Raw genomic sequence first — 6,000 nt, forward strand, 5'->3', positions numbered from 1 at the left:
GTGGTTGGTGGTGGGATCACGTAGGAGGTGGCAGAAGTTACGGAGGATTATGCGTTGGATCTGTAGGCTGATAGGGTGATAGGTGAGGACCAGGGGGACTCTATCCCTGGTGGGCTGGCGGGGGGAATGGGGTGAGGGCAGAAGTGCGTGAAATACGGGAGACGCGATGGAGGGCAGAGTTGATAGTGGACGAAGGAAAGCCCCTTTCTTTAAAAAAGGAAGACATCTCCTTTGTCCTAGAATGAAAGGCCTCATCACAGAAAGTTGTTTATTTAGAAATAACATGCAGTGTAGACCTTACAGGCCTTTCAACTCATGCCATTTAACCCTAACCTAATCAAAGGACAAGTTACAAACAATTAGCCTACAACACACACAAAATGCTGGTAGAACACAGCAGGCCAGGCAGCATCTATAGGGAGAAGCGCTGTCGACGTTTCGGGCCGAGACCCTTCGTAAACAATAAACAATTAGCCTATCTGGTAAGTGTTTAGACTAGTAAGAAACCAGAGCACCCAAGGAAAAACCACGCATTCCACAGGGAGGACATTGAAATTGAACTCCAAACTCCAAGCATGCTAGCATGGTAGCCCATGATGATGATGACATGAGTATACTTTGGAGAGGGTTGGCAAGAATTTGCAAAGTGGTTACTTTGTAGACATCAGAAACTAATTAAGAATACTCACAGGAATTGCTGTTAGGAAAATATTCACATTAGGAACAGGCAATCATTATGGTCAAGTCAAGCAGGTTAACAGAGCCAATGCTGGAAATGCATGCAATAATAATTCCAGTGCACAAGACATTAACAATTAACATTGTGGTTGATTGTGTCAGATATGATTAAGTGCAAAGGCTGTAGTCATCTTGCAAACTGCATCATTGACGCTCATGGAAGTTTGAAAACTGGTAAGGTACAAATTTTACTGAATGGTAGATTAGACAATATACAAGCTCTAGACATTTACGACCAACAATCCACTCAATATCCTGTATTAAGCATAGCAACTCCCAAGTTCTTTTGAAAAAAGTTTGGAGGAAGCAGTTCAACAAATGTAAATGTCAGTTAATTACTGCAACACCATAATGTCAACAAATATATCAAGTTAATAACAATTAACTATTTAACTTGGCAAAAAAAAATACAATATGCTTCTATTTGGTAAAGTGCCATCTGGAATTGATGGTAACAACTTCATTTCTGAATCGATGGGTCACAATAAGTGCAGCACGTGTAATATTTCAGCTTTCCCCCTGAGGAAATATCAAACATCAAAGGACATTAGATCTAAAGTTTCCTGCAACATCCTGTATGTGCAAGACCATCTATCACAAATCGATGTTTTTTTTAAACCTCTTAACACGCAAATTAAGAACGGGGTAGGCCATCCAGCCCCATCAAGAGTACTTTGGTATTCAATATGATCGTAATTGCCATGCAATACTGTCCCCAACCTTCTCATTGTTGCCATGGAGGCAAATGCAATCCAGAAGCCCAATGGTGGGACACTGAATTTTCCAATTTCAGGAAATCCCATATTCCCTTCCCGCCTGCAACAGTCCAGGGGTTCTCTGTCCTCCCTTTCATCTCTCCCCAACCTTGCTACCTAAACACATCACCTGGTTCCATTAGCCCATCCTCCACATATCTACGTCAGTTTCTTCTCCATTGGCTCACCTTTCCTATCCACTAGCTCCCCCCCCTTCAAAATGCCAATCATTCTTCCCTTATCTGTCTCCACCTGTCACCTACTTTCCTTTGTCTCTACCCTCCAAAACCCCCACCGGTTCCACATGCTTTTTTTTTCCTTTTTATGTTTCCACCTAGCACCTACCAGCGTATCTTATTACTCCCTCATCTGGTTCCATCCATCACCTCCCAGCCTCGGTTCCACTTTGTTCTCACATCTAGATATGCCAACCCCAAGTTACAACTTACAGAAATCCTCCCTTACAGAACTCACAAATCATTACGCAAAAATCTGAGATACAGAATAAAATTTGTTTTCATGGAACCTGTATGAAATAAACAAACAAACCAGTTTTTCCAATGTGACTTTAAGATGCATGTGCTGATAATACTGAAATCAGAATCAGATTTAACATCACTGGCATATGTCATTAAATTTGTTATTTTGTGGCAGCAGTACAATGCAATACATAATTAAAAAACTATAAATTACTAATATATATATGAAAAGAAAAATAAAGCAGTAGGGCAATAAAGCAAAAAAAAAGCAAAGTAGGATCATGGTTTCATTATCCATTCAAAAATCTGATGGCAGAGGGTGAAGATGTTGTTTTTGAGTGTGTCTTCAGACTCCTGTATCTCTCTCTGATGGTAGCAAAAAGAGAGCATATCTTAGGTGATAGGGACCCTTGATGATGGAAGGCCACCTTCTTGAAAGTAGCAGTATGGAGCGCTTCCAAGGTAAGCAACCCCTATAACACCAAAGGCTTTCGAGGGAGGGAATCAACAGGATATTGGCTTCCCTTCCTTGAAACTATGCTCAGAGGTTCAATCCAAAACGCTGACCAATCTTTTGCTAACAGATGCAGCTAGGCACGCTAAGTTCTTACAGCAATTTTTCATTGGCTCTATTATATTCAGCCAACCAAATATTTAATACAGAATTGTTTAGCCTAGGTTGAAACTGAGTCTTCATACATTGATAGAAAACTGCAGATTACCCACATTAAGTTGAACTTTAGGGTCTAAATAAACACTCTAATGTAGGAACAGAGTTATTTTTTGATATCCATTTAAGCTAACAGTGACCGGAATCAGGTTTAATATCACCAGCATGTGTCATGAAATTTGTTGTTTTGCGACAGCAGTACATAATAAGAAATATGCCTTACAATAAGTATGTATGTAAAATTTTATAAATAGTGAGGTAGTGTATAACACAAAACAACATAAATGTCACATGCTACAATGGACAGTGACATGGTAACTGTGGAAGCTAGTTAGTACAGGGAAAAGTACTATGAACAAATAGGAGAGGTCAGGAATGGTACTTACCATCAAATAGTTACATGGGACCTTTAGCAAAATATGGTGCCACTGAAGAAAGTAGCAAAGGTATAAACACACAATTTCTGAACTAAGAACCAAATCAGAGGCACTCTGCAATTAAACAACATGGGTAAACTTGTTTTAATAAAGGAATTCAATTCTGATGAGCTATAGAGACATAACTAATAACTAACAAAGGAAACAATTACTTCAAGTAGATCTGTATTATTCCGGAGCATGGGGTGCTGGGAGTTCAAAGTTCCAATATCACCTGTAAGGAGTTTGTACGTTCTCCTCGTTGAATGTATGGGCTTCCTCCCACAGTCCAAAGACTTACCAGTTGGTAGGTTAATTTGTCATTGTAAATTGTCCCATGATTAGCCCAGCTCAAAGGGCCAATTCTGCACTGTATCTCGAAACGATACCTTCCTGAAGCTGTATTGGCAGCTTCACCTCTTACACTGACAGGTCACCATCACTATGCTTGTATGAGCTGTGACTTTCATTCACTAGTGTTGTAAAGGCACAAGCAATGGGCACATTTGTTTAACAGATCATTGGGATGGTGACAATACTGGCAGGATTGAAGCCAACTAACTGAAGCAGAACCAGCTAAGTTCCAGTATTCTTCACTGATCCTGAATAATTTCCTAAAGTAACGGCACAAAAATTTCAAGGACACATCTTCCAGGAGTGATGCATCAAAAATGCCAGCATCCATCATTAATGAACCCCATCACCCAGAACATGCCCTCTTCTCATTGCCACCATCAAGGGAGGTACAGGAGCCTGAAGGTACATGCTCAACAGTTCAGGAACAGCTTCTTCCCTCTGTCATCCAATTACTAAATGAACACTGAACCCATGAACACTACCTCACTACTTTTTTTTTGCACTACTTATTTTACAAGTAACATATATATACACCCACACTCCTTACTGTAAATTACAATTCTGACTATGTATTGCAATATACTGCTGCCGCATAACAAAAAATTTCACAACATATGCCAGTATTAACCTGATTCTCATTGTTACCATCGGGAAGGAGTACAGAAGACTGAAGGCACACACTCAATGATTTAAGAATGGCTTCTTCCCCTCTGCCACCGATTTCTTAATGGACATTGAACTCATGAACACTACATCACTTTTTAAATTTGTTTTTGTACTACTTATATTAACTAACAATGTATACTTACTGTAATTCAGTTTTGCTCAGCATTTATCATGTATTGCATTGTACTGCTGCCACAAGGTTAACAAATTTCATGAGATGAAACTGATTCTGATTTAGATGCTAACCGTGGACCCAGAGCACAAGAACAGATAATGATTAGGGCTTAGCAATCAATTCCAGCACTGGGTTTGAGACAGTGATCAGTGACTGTAACAATGCCTTCAACCAAAGCAAAATGCCTGCAAGAAAGTAGCATTTTTGATTAGGCACAGAAACAATGACAGGAATTTTAAAATACAGAAACATTTCTCTGAGCAGGCCGAGGTTGCATTTCTAACTATAACAGAACCTAATCTAATCACAGTTTTTACCCTAATAATATTTTTAATCCACCATTTGTATTATAGGATGAACTGTAAAAGCTAACTTTACATTAGACTGCGCACTTTCAGACAGCTAATCTATGTAAGAAAGCAACTGTCAAAAGCTTTGCCTCTACTGTGCTTCTTGAATTTACTATGAATGTCGGAAAAAAAATCAATCTCAGAGTTGGAGATGGTGACATATATGTACTTTGATAATACATTTATTTTCAAATCTACATCCAACATATAATGAAATTTCCTAAGTGCATTCAAGGAAAACAAAAAGTAAAATCTGGTCAAATCTACTAAGTAACTCGTTAAGAGATTTAAAGCCAGCCTATTATTCACGTCTGTTCTTTAATCTCTCTGAGATAGAACATGCAAGCAGGAAAAGAGGGGTTTTTGATTTTTAAAGAAACACTCACAATAAGGAAAATAAACACCAATGGAGGGAAAGTCATTTGGAAAGAGAGAATGAGAGTGAAACCTACTGCGGATAATGAAGATACACAACATAAGCAGCGGCAGGTCGATTGAATTTAACCCTGGAGTGGGAGGAATAGTCCGAGATCTGATCCAGAGATGGAGGCGCTCTCAGTCTGTCACTAAGCAACCGAAGGAATGAGGAAGGAAATACATAATTCATCCCAGACCACCGTTGTTTAGGGGATTTATTTAACGCGGGACCCTATCTTGTCATTCCCCGGGTGTTTTTGTAGGGCAATCTCCTTACCGTGATCAGGACGGCTCTTTTTATGTCTCTACCACTCACACGCCGCACCTTCTTTGTTCTCTGACGGTATAAAATGGCCGCCGACTCTTCCCGTTGACAACAGCACTGCGGCCTCGTTCCTGCATCGCGGGCTAGGGGGCGTGGCCAACCGCAGACCCACCCCCTCACCGCTCCCATTGGACGCTGACCGCGCCTGCGCGCGGGCGTCTTGCGTCTCCTCTCGGCTCCCCTGGGGTGCCCTAGCAACAGTAGACCGATTGGTCGAAAACGAAAAATACTACAATATCCTATTGGTTGCTCCCTGAAAACATTGACGTCATTGTTATTAACGTTATTTTCTACAAGGAATATTTTCTTCCCCTCCCCCTCCAACCTGTTATTTATAGTTTACATCACTCAAGTGCAGTATCTGCTCTTTAAATCCACATGGTTACTCTTTTGGAATGATAAGTAGTTATGATCCTTCCTCAATCAGTATTGGATTTAATCTTGTTTATGGATGTAATGTTTTATGCAAAAATTAGCAAATCCACCTTCTATTCCTTTAAAGAACCACACCGCCTTCACCATTTAATGTTGGCAAGTTTTGTATGAAGAAAAAATGATTTGCACTTGATTTACTAATTGGCATTCATTTCGCGAGGAGAAGAATGTAAAGCAAGGCTTGATAAGGCGTTGGTTGGTCACACCACATTTGGAA

At 40.1% G+C, this 6,000-nt stretch overlaps 1 protein-coding gene across 3 annotated transcripts in view; it reads right to left on the minus strand.

Annotated features, from left to right (window-relative positions):
• ip6k2b (inositol hexakisphosphate kinase 2b) overlaps positions 1 to 5,452 on the minus strand; it is a 29,666-nt gene extending 24,214 nt beyond the window's left edge. Inside the window, exon 1 of one of the 3 annotated variants that reach the window (XM_073072046.1) lies at positions 5,301 to 5,452. The gene's annotated coding sequence lies outside the window, so the exon portion shown is untranslated. Of the gene's footprint in view, positions 1 to 3,028; positions 3,047 to 5,058; positions 5,077 to 5,300 lie in introns of those variants that run through there. The other 2 variants (XM_073072048.1, XM_073072047.1) reach the window with 2 other exon arrangements.
• Between the last annotated feature and the right edge of the window lie 548 nt (positions 5,453 to 6,000).

Source organism: Hemitrygon akajei, chromosome 19 (assembly GCF_048418815.1).
Source record: "Hemitrygon akajei chromosome 19, sHemAka1.3, whole genome shotgun sequence".
Classification (NCBI taxonomy): Eukaryota; Metazoa; Chordata; class Chondrichthyes; order Myliobatiformes; family Dasyatidae; genus Hemitrygon; species Hemitrygon akajei.